Here is an 11,506-nt window from a genome sequence, read left to right as displayed (position 1 = left end):
GATTTTGTTAATGTAACTTTATCGAATAATGTTAAAAAATGACTAGAAGTGATATTAATAAGTACCTTTTAAAAATATCTGAAACGAAGATTAATGGAAATGCAGTATATATACCGAAATAAAAAATATTGAAAAGTCCTCTGAGCTGTCTTGTTATTTTATAAATTTTTATTATAGATACTACACGAATTTCCAACTATGCGAATAATTTTCCCATTTAATGTAGGAAAAGTTTCATAAACTAAATATATTTCATTACGGTATATTTAACTCTATTTAATTGCATTTACCTATATTTAGTGTTAGAATTTAATCTTGGAATTAGGATTAATATTCTGTGGAAGACACAATGTTTATGTTGAAATAATATAATGTGATATTTATTAAACAATTATTTCAAGAGTTATAAATGTGCGTTCTGGAATGTAGACAGTTGGCCAGTTATTCACAGACTAACTGCCTTAGTGACCTGTGGCGCTTGTAAAGATTTTGAACCCCCACTCTCTATAATGAGTGTGACCTGAGTAGATGTCTGTGTAACGTCACGTGCCACGGAACTTTCTAGCAGCTTCTCGATACAAAGCGCTACGCTGTCAAGGCGCGACACCGACGTGCCCAATGTTCCATCCATATCCTTACGTTTCTTCCGCCGAGTTCTCGGAAGAGCATGTACGCGCCAGCCGCCGCGGTACATCTAACGAACGTACGCTAGTGGGGATGGCGCTGGGCAACGAATGGAAGAATCTGTACGATCAAACACTCTATCCGCATGCGACTGATATCGTTGTATTCCAACATTTAGCTATGTTTAATATAGAACACCTGCGTCCCATATATAATATAGTTTATATGTAAATATAATACAGCTTCATTGACGGTATCCAAAAATTTTTTTTTTTAGGCACGGATTGGCTTGGTCTTTGATCAGAACGTCGGCTATTATAGTCGATAAATTTTCATTATCCCTCGTGTCATCAATTTCGCGGCACGGAAATTCATCGTTGCTCGAACCACGCGAAAAATATCCAGGCCAAAGGAACGAACGAGAGAGAGAGGTGGGGGGGGGGGCAGAAGGAAATGGAAGAAGAAAAATGCGAGAGAAATAAAAGGGAGGAGACCGAAAAGAGAGCTGTTCGTATTAGGTCGGTGAGGTACGTATAGACGACTTTGAAGTGGGTACATGAATAAAAAATATGCCGCTAACACGCGTCGACCTATTTCGGCTTCTTTCTTCTTACTTTCTTGTAACCATGAATATTAAAACGCGTATAGTTCGTGAAATGTTAAGGGCCAGTTATCGAGTAGAAATTTTTAAGGAATTAATCGATACATCGATTCTGTTTTGTCTTTCGCTTTTCTTACGAATTTCAATAACTTTGAAGGAAAGCAATCTTTCGTTTATATTTAAATTTAATTAGAAGCATCGTAATTTAGACAAAAATTATGTTCCATTATGTAATATGGAAAAACGTGTAAAATATTCGAGGAATAGTACTCGATATAATATTATCCAGTGCTATTATCGAGTATTATTTAAATTATATCTATAAAAATATTAATTTGCATATTCAACCTACAGCATAAGCGATATACAAAAGTATTAGAATACAAAAACATTAAGGGATTAATAAACATGAAAGTTTATATTCTGAAATAATTCATCTCTTCTAGGTGATGCTTTTAATATGTTATTAATCATGTCAAGTACTGTTTTATTATTATGTTATGAGATGTAAATGGTGGGTGGGAATGACAGGGGATGAATGGGATTATATCATTGAGCAGAACATTTTGATAAGTTACGACAAGAGGTATTTATAACTTCCAGCACTAAGTAATAGTACAGTAATGCATGGGAAAGATAAAATGATGAACATTGTATTTTTCTCATTGTACCTTAGAAGTTTGAACAGTGTTTATGATTTTTTTAAATGACCAATATACGTAATCGACATATACAATTCAAAATTCTTTCTAAAATCTAAATGTAAGCACAAACACTTGCGTCTATCAAAAATGTCAAACTTCTGATGAAGATTCTTTCCACAAGTGAAACACAAGCGAGGAATTGAAACTTTCATTTCACTTTCCAATCCTAAACTTCACTTTTCATTCACTGCCAGAGCAACAAGTTCAGAGGATTCATTCATGCCTCGAAACAGTAAAAAGTAGGGGAAAAAGAGCGGGCACAAAGTGGGACAAAGGACACGTATAAATTAGAATATATTCATTTTGCTACGATTACTGCACAGAAAATAATCGATTCGAACTGACCAGCAGTCTCCTCGTATTTAAATTGCTACAATCAATCAGATCAAATAAAAAAGAATCGGACAAAGCTAAGGAAAGGACCGAAGACTCACAAAAATCAGAATAAATTTTATAATTATTCGATAGACAATGATCGAGCGAAACTCAACGTCGATGGTCTTGCGTATAAATTCAATAAAGGATGGACGATGCAAATTTATCAACAGTATCCTCGCATAAAAGTTCCTCACCTTTTTGACTAAGTAAGAAACAACGCGAAATGAAGAAAAGAAATTACACACAGAAATAAATTAGAATGATTTCTTGTAACTACATTTAGCGTCACGATGATTTCATAGAAGATATAGTGGATTTAAACTCACCGATGTCACCGAACTCAATGTCTTCACGTTGGAATTCCACCCTTTCGAGCAGGTTGGATGAACACTCGTATGGAGCGCAACTGGTACTGAGCTGTGGCGAAACTAAGGTCCTGGTGCTCCTTCTCCACCACTTGTTCGCTTGCCAGCAGTTTCCAGCTATGTCGAGCACGATGCGCAACCTCGAATATTTATGCAACCCTCCCCACCAGCAGGACGAGCTGTTCGAAACGAAAATTGTTTCAGGACTCGGAAGGTTTTCCCCTTCTCTTCCGACATTCACCTATCCGCGCTTCGGCTCGTTTCCTCCCCAGCCACCGACAAATCTTTTCTCATGCAAATGAACGAACGATTGGTATTTTGAACGCGGAACTCCCGTGGTTGGCTTAGTAGAGTTAAATATGGGAGGGACTTCAGGTTTGTTGACGTCAGGTACGTTCCTTGATGCGTGATGGTAATTTTAGACTGACGCAAATTGTTCTTTTTGGGCTGCTTGTTTCCGCAAATAAACTTTTATGATTGACGAAAGCGCAAAATGAGATTTCGGGGAAGGGGGAGGTCTGTAGAATTTTGAACATAATTGAAAAATGTAGGTATTTCATAATTTTATGGACAGGATGTATATGGAATGGATGTGGATGGTAACTGATGGTACAAGCGGAAAGGGGGTGAAAGAAGTCGAAAATATAGAATAAATATTTTTTTCTTAATTTTTCCATCGAGACAACGATCTACAGTGAGATCCGTTATAACGAGATAAGATTCAAAGTTGATTTTCTCGAAAACAAAGCCTCGAACGAAAGATTTCTATTCTATATTTTCTTTTTTCGCGTAGAATCACCCCCTTTCCGCTTGTACCACCAGTTACCAACCACCCTGTATATTCGTACGTGAAGCTAGTCTAAAGTCTATTATTATAAATACTAAATGTACAGAAAATCGGTTAGGTGTTCGAACTGTAAGACATATCCAAGTAAAATCATATATCTAAAAAGACGAGATTCTATGTTTTTTGTTTCGAGGAAATAGGAATAATTTCTGAATTTCGCCACTGGTAATTAGTGGTACACAAAGTTGGTAAAAACAAATCAAACAGATGTTATATTCAAATACGATTGCTCACGTGCAGCGGATGCCTGGCAGCCGCAGTAGAGCGTGCCTGTCTATGGTCGGACGCGTGCAAACAGGCGGAAACACAAATTAACAGTAACAGCTTAATCTTAAATCTTCCTACACCTTAACACATCGTTACAATTCCACGTATTTGCCCTTTCGAGTTCTCATTTATTCTATTAAAAAGTTTCTTTAAAATTCTGATCACTGAATTAATTGATTATACATAATCTATAAAATTTAATTTTTTTTTTTGTAACCATCAAAAAACACGATGTCTACGTTAAAATACCGTTAGGCAAAAAACAGTTTTTGCGACCATTATCATCGTTATCATGCGAACACAGTCTCATGGTAATATACCTCTCGCATTTGCATAAAAAGGCATTTTTAATATTTATCTAATATTATAAATATTTATGATGAATTTCTTTTTTTTGCAGTAATCTGCTTCAGAAAACCTTACGTTACTTATTTATCAAAAATTCCTGATTTAAAGACGTGGTACTCCGTTACGAATATTCTTCGTTCACTCGACGAAATCCTTACACTTCCAAAATTATAAATCAGAGAATAAAAATATTTCATCTGTCGGAGATGAAAGAACACCGGAGCCTTTGGAACTTTGGATAACCCCGCAACATTGTAACCTAGAGTCTACTATAGCAGTAATTAAACAATTGTAGTTATTTAATCCGATTGTAATTGTTCGAGATTGGTGATAGTGAGCTCTGGCTCGAGGCGACAGTCTGTCGCCCAACGTAGCCGCGGCCAAGGGATGAACGCTTTGTTTAACAAAGGTATGGAGTAATCCTATAGCTCAAAAGCTTAAAATCCTATACCTTAAAAGAAATATTCGTGGCGACACGTGACAGTAAATATTCCAACGGTTTTTGTCCCGTGGCTCGCCACGCGCAGACCCTATTCCTGGAGTAAGATAATTGCCAGATGTCGATGCGTCTCCACAGTACATGTTCAGCTAGCTCGAGGGCTCGTTATAAATCTTAAGATTTAGTGAAATAAAGTCCATCAAACAGACAAACAATCTTTGTCCCCACTACGGGAAAATAGGGGAGACCAATTTTTCAACGAGCGGCGTCTCCCACTAGCAACTTCCCCTCGAAAACAGCCAGCATCTTTTTCTAACCACCGGTATAGAGATTGACCAATTAGCGGCAACGACAATTTCTCTTACTTTCTGAACGGAGGCTTTTCTCGACGAATCCGATCTCGTGTCCTTAGACACGCCCCAATATAGTTTTCCTCCGTGGTATCATCGGGACGGGAAAGTCATTCTCGCTCGCGATCTCATCGACTAAAGAGTAACATCTTCGCGATCAGTGGTTATTTCACGTTTTAACCAGACTTAAACTTTGTGAGTACGTCCTTTTGTCATCCCGTTGGCCGCGGCTACGTTGGGCGACAGACTGTCGCCTCGAGCCAGAGATCACTATCACCTATCTCGAACAATTACAATCGGATTGAATAACTACAATTGTTTAATTACTGTTTTAGTAGACTCTAGGTTACAATGTTGCGGGGTTATCCAAAGTTCCAAAGGCTCCGGTGTTCTTTTATCTCCGACAGGTGTTCTTTCATCTCCGACACATCGATTTCCAATCTGTCTTGAATAGATCGATAAAATCGCGAAGGTGAAAATTTTTATGACCCACGAATATAATTCCAATCGAATTGCCATGAATATTTGATCCGTAAATCGCGTGAAGGTACTTGTAACTCACGCTGGGATGATCCGCGTGAGCGAATTCATCATCACGCGAGATTCCCTCGCAACGCGTTTTCATGTTACGCTATATCCATCGCGTAAACGTGGCCACGTGAACAGGGGAAGGCGGCGAGTGTACGTTAAATATTATGCCGTAGTTGGGTTGGTTAATTGGTCAGAGCAAGCCAGTTAGTTTCATTACGTTATCTCCATCTTCGTGGGTTTCGCACAATGGAAGCCTCTTCCAGTATCGGGGCCACTAGGCCTGCGTGCGTTCTAGAGCCTCTTTATCCGAACGAGACCGATTCCTCGATCGAATTCTATCGTTCTCCATAGTTTCCTGCTTTCTTTTTCGTATTTTTCATATTTCGATGAGACATGGATTTTAGTAAATGATTTTTTTGACGTATTAGTATGACGTATTACGTAAATAATTTGGAATTTCTTATGTAAACTATAACTGGTGCATAAACACGTTGCGTAAACTTGGCTTAATTACTGGTTTGTGATAATTCATATGTTCTAATTTTACCGATGAAAATTATATCATCCAGAAAATATGACATTCAAACGCTGATTTCAATGACTGCATCTTCCGAGATGACAGACAACCGTCTGTGTAACTTAAGAACATTTTTTTAGATATAGCGCGAGTTTGAGCTAATTCTGACTGCGAACTGAAGCAATTAGTTATACATATCGTAGCAAATATTTATTGTTTAATATCCACTATTACACTACACACTGTACGATGCGAACAATCGGATGAATTTCCAACTCAATAGCAGTATTGTTTAATCTTAAAGCTGATACAAACGCATTACACATATCGCTGACGTAGTCGACTGCATATGTGCATAGATGAAGTATTATGACAGAATTACCGATACGTATTATGCGAGGATAGGGAACACCATTGGAAATGTCATTGCATGTTAAGAATAACATTGTATTGCGACAAAGAAAAGGCATCTATAAGAAATGAGCAGAATTACACAAGCAAAAGCTACATAAATCTCAGATGTATCAAATAAATTCCTTAAAACATGTACGATGAATATATTACGAACACTCTTAAAAAAAGTTCTTTTCAATAAGCTTGAACGCATAATTTTTCGATTCTATTTCCCAGTCCCTCTCATATAACCTCTTTTCCAACATACAACTAAACTACTCAATCTTCCATTTCCTAGCCCGACTTGTAAACTGTTTCCCAGCTTCTCTGCAAGCCTCTCTTCCATCGTATAACCCTCTTCAGTCCTCTTTTTCGATCAGACTTTACTCGAATACAAAAATGCTTATCGTGACAACACATCGTTATACTATTCGCGTGAGAATCAAATTTGATCAAGGATATTTATGTAAATTTACACCTTCGTGTATCAAAGACATTATTTAGATGAGAGAAAAAAAGAAAAAATATGTCAAAAGGCAAAGTTTATACTTTAATGAATGATCAACGAAATAGATTGTAAGCAGAAATTTGTTTATTTACCAAATATTCTGGAACATTATAAAGAATACATTTTTGTATATTAGGAGCGTCTTACGGATTTTCTCGTTTCTAAATTTCCTATAGATGGATAAAACTCCACACTAATGTTCTATCTATGCACATTAATGTCTCAATGAAAATTAATATTTTTACATTGGGTAGGTATTAGGAGAGTATTAATTAAAGAAATGTTGAGATTAACAAGAATAAATTATGCAAAAGATCGCTATGAAGAACGACATCTTTTTATGTAGCACCGAATCCATCGAAAAATAGAATATTTTTATGATGCAGTAGTGATTTTTATTCAAAGCTTCTCTAGTTTCTCAAAAATGCATAGAATGTACGTTGCATAACCATCTATCAACCACGCGTAATAAATATATGGTAGATAGTAGCAACGACAATATGGAACAAGTTTACTATAGAAAATTAGATCTCCTCGTAGAGGATCGTGCGTTTTAAAAATCACAATGCTTTCGACATTCGTTGAATGTTCTCATCGAAAGCCTTTTCAACTGCCCGCGAACGTTTAAAAATCCACACAATCTAATAATCGACTCGAGTCAGCGAATAACGAAGATCATAACTTTATCTTGCATTTTTCGATCGAAAAAAGAAAAGAAGCAAAGAAGGTGAACGTAACGAAAAAGAATAAAGAGGATAAGAAGCGCGTGCACGAGAATTACGCGAGCTTCGAAAGATCGTGGAGGGCATCGTTAATGACCCACTCTATGTGGCGAAGAATTACACGCTGGCACGCTCTCCACGTACCCTGATCGAATGCAGGGCCTCTAAAATGCTGAACTACGTCCGCAAGTTTTGTTATCGTTGCCAGAGTGAGGTGACAGAGCTTTAGTGCAAGGTTAGTCGGCGATGAGTGAAGTGGCAATCCTCTGCACGGCCATTATTCTTCGGTAGCGGCTAGGACCAGAAAGGATTTCGTTCGAATTCCTGTCGTGAGTACATTGCTTCATCGGTACATTGGATGGAATATTTCTAAAAACCGACGTTCCTACGCGTCGATTTCGGTTCCTTTCTCTCTGATGTCTCTACATCATTTACGCACGTAGCGAGTCTTCTGGATTTACAGTTTGTAGAAAAGTTTATTCGCTCGAGAGGAGATAAACTCTTAAACAACATGTAATTTCTTTTCTCTTGTATTTTCCCAGCGTTTCGTTTACTTTCTCTCCCCTTTGATAAAAAGTTACGATAGTTGACATGGTTCAGCATTTTGAAACATCTGAGTTTTAATTGACAAGTTTCTCGATCGAAGAATATTAAATGGAGAACCTTTTAATTGAAAAGATGTTGGGTTTTTAAAATCACTGAGGAGCTTGTTTCAACTTCTGAAACTTTTCGGTCGGGATAGATTTTTGGAAAGTAATTTTAATTGATACGCTTGTACTTCGCTTAGTATACTACACCACCTGGAATATTTTCAATTGGATTTTTTATTGCAAAAATTTATTAATATTGAGAAAACTTTATTCTGCAACTGCATTCTCTTATACAAATATTTCTTCTTCATTTGCTACCCACCTCATTCTACAAATATTTCTCCACGATAATTTTGTAGCTCACTCTCTCTTATAAATTTGTTCAAATAATTAATATACGCGGGCAGTAGTCAAACGAAATCCATCTGTCACTCCATTTGATTATTTTACAAATTTCCATTTAATATTAAGGGGACAAATATTTAATTCGTTATTTTCACGATTTATGCTAAGGATCGCGCTACATCAAAACTTTCAGTTCGTAATGTACGTCAATTTTAATGTCATCTGAAGGTTGGAGTTATTCTGTATTCCTATCTCATTTAAAATTTAAACTCCACTCTGTAGCCATTAATTTGCAGCAGAGACAGCGAATGTATGTAGTAGTCATCTTATCCGTATGCTACAGCGTTCAACGAATTTGCAACTCGTTAATCTAAGCGACACACAACAAGTATTTTGTTTTAGCAGCATTGCCATTCGTTTCAACTTCATCTGAGCGAATGGAAAATCCACGTTCGATCAAAGGAAATATGGTGCGCGAGTTATTCAATTAATTGTCGTATTTATTGATAGTTTAATTAGTTTGCACATTTTCTTTATTTTCACCACAAATTCTGACCAGTTACAGCCTCCTGTTCTAATGTATTTGAAAAAATTAGTGGTTTTATATACAATTTATATACAATGATAAAATGAGAATATTTTAACGTTAATCGAACAAGCTTTTCTTTTAATCAGTAAAAATTATATCCTCGCGAAAAGTTATGACCATCGATATATTCTACCAATTCACGATATATTACGAGTCGTTAACGAATTAAAGAGCTCGTTTTCAAACATAGATCGTACAAAAATTGTTCATCAACCGAATTTGACGAATCGCCAGGCAATTTCTTTTAATTGAAAAAAAGAAACGCGAGGTCTTTTAATCCACCGAGAAGATTATTCGTACAGTTGTAAAATGTCGAATAGATAAAGATTGTACGCGTCTTGTCTTAAACTCTCATTAGCGTAGGTTGATTCGTGCAGTAAAAAAAAAAAGGAGGGGAAAATAACTTTGCTAAATTCAACCAGGCAGCTTTCGTCGTATTAAAAGTTTTAGGGTTGTTTTATAATTATTAGCCGAGGTTTGCGACAACGCGACGCAGTTTACAATAGTTCGTCGCAGTTGACAATACTTCAGCAACGCGTAGAATAACAGACGATGAAGAATAGTGGTGCAAAAAAACGAATGATATATTATAACGCATGACGTCATTGATCTGGAAACTCATTAAACGATAGGATTACGGCCATATTCGCGGATTGTATTCGCGACGGATATAAAACGACAAATTCCGTGGATAGGTTCGTTGTAACAACGTCGACCACTTGGACACAATACTCCTTGATTATCCGTGTGATTTTATTCGCGGGCGTGGAATTTCCACGAAAATTCGAAACTGTATGCCACGGTTTCGTAAACCGGTGTTCCATCGCGAAAGTGCTGGATGAAACTGAGTATACAACGTTCAATTCGCGCAATTCTCTTCAATTGACATCATTCCGCCCTATGTTGCATGACGTTTACGTCATGTTTCGAAGAATTTGACATAGTACGGCGCGAACACCATAAATCAATTGTTCGACAGGCGATCGATCGATTTTAAAGTAAGCTTAAACGCCGTTAGATGAACGGCGTCAAGTGAGTTGGCCGTCGTGTCGTCTGCCGGAAATCGAGCTGGCGACACCAGTTTCGCGCTTGTCACGCGCAAGTGTTAGATTGTTTTAAATGGCGTGACGCGGATGACACTTCTGTAATTGTTAAAATTGTTGATTCTTGTCTTTGAGATAACTGGCAAAGAATTGTAAAAGATAGCCTATTGTCAAGAGGAATTTCTCAGGAGTTCGATGGTTCGTTAAGAGGTTCAAGTTGTGCGATTTAGTATTGTTAAACACTGTATTGTGCAACTATTTGCACGTTCATAATGTATATTGATAAATCTAAATGGCGTGACGCGAACTATACTAAATGGCGTAATTGCTAAAATTGTTGGTTTTTGCCTTCGCGATAACTTTGAAAGCTTCCGTGAAAGATAGCGTATCGTCGAGGTCCGAAGTTTTTTCAGAAGTTCGCCGTTTCAGAAGTTTTATTTCAACTCGTATACTTTAGGATTTTTACGCGGCTTTATGCAACTATTTGGACTTTTATAATGTGTATTGATAAATTTAAACGTTGTGACGCGAATGGTATTAAATATTATGATTGTTAAACTTGTTGATTCTTTCCTTTAACATAGCTTTAAAAAGCTTCTATAAAAGCTAGCGTATTGTCAAGGTTCCTCAAAAAATCGGAGTTTTGTTGAAGATTCAAACTGGTTTAGGATTCTAAAACATTGGATATTTCTATTTTGAAACATTTTATAGCCGCGTTTTACGTTTAAGATATACTGAATCTTCATTTATATTACAGATTGTATCATTATGCTGTTATACCTTTAAATTGCAAGACCGTATCTTCAAGACTAATTATTAATCATCTTAGAATCTCAGGATTCGATCCTTCGACTTTTAAATTACGTTACGGTATTAAATCATATTACATGGTAATAAATTTTACCAACTTGTTGAAATAGCTTGTACTCTGCGCAAATCAAAATCGTATTATCACTAGATTGATATACAACTAAGTTACTGTATGTCATAGCAACTTTTCAAATCGATCGAAAATCAAAAACGATGCGGTTCGTATCGCGGCAAATAGTATGCCGTGTGTCACAAACATGAAGATCTTGTAGTAGACATTGAAAACTGTGGAAAAATATATATTACGATATTTATATATTATTAATATTATAACATTGCGAAGATATTCGTTGTTGCAATTTAATTACATTAGGGTTGAGTAAATTAAGCTCATTAAATGTCAGTATAAGAAGAGACAAAATTACATTTTAAATTAAGAACATCGATTTCAAAAATCTCTCGATATTTTTTATTTCTTTTTTTTTCCTCTTAAACATTATAGATCTTTAACTACAGCGCGTTGCAATGTAATATA

General features: G+C 36.4%; 1 protein-coding gene across 1 annotated transcript in view; it reads left to right on the top strand.

Moving 5' to 3' along the window:
* Positions 1–7,906: 7,906 nt before the first annotated feature.
* The window catches only part of LOC117165077 (glutathione S-transferase-like), a 63,460-nt gene continuing 59,860 nt past the window's right edge, over positions 7,907–11,506 (top strand). The window contains exon 1 of the mRNA XM_076622949.1: positions 7,907–7,923. The gene's annotated coding sequence lies outside the window, so the exon portion shown is untranslated. The remainder of the gene's footprint in view (positions 7,924–11,506) is intronic.

This window comes from Bombus vancouverensis, chromosome 11, assembly GCF_051014615.1.
Source record: "Bombus vancouverensis nearcticus chromosome 11, iyBomVanc1_principal, whole genome shotgun sequence".
In the NCBI taxonomy this organism is placed as follows: domain Eukaryota; kingdom Metazoa; phylum Arthropoda; class Insecta; order Hymenoptera; family Apidae; genus Bombus; species Bombus vancouverensis.
Note: the sequence above shows the minus strand (reverse complement) of the source record. Positions and strands in the feature narration are given on the sequence as shown.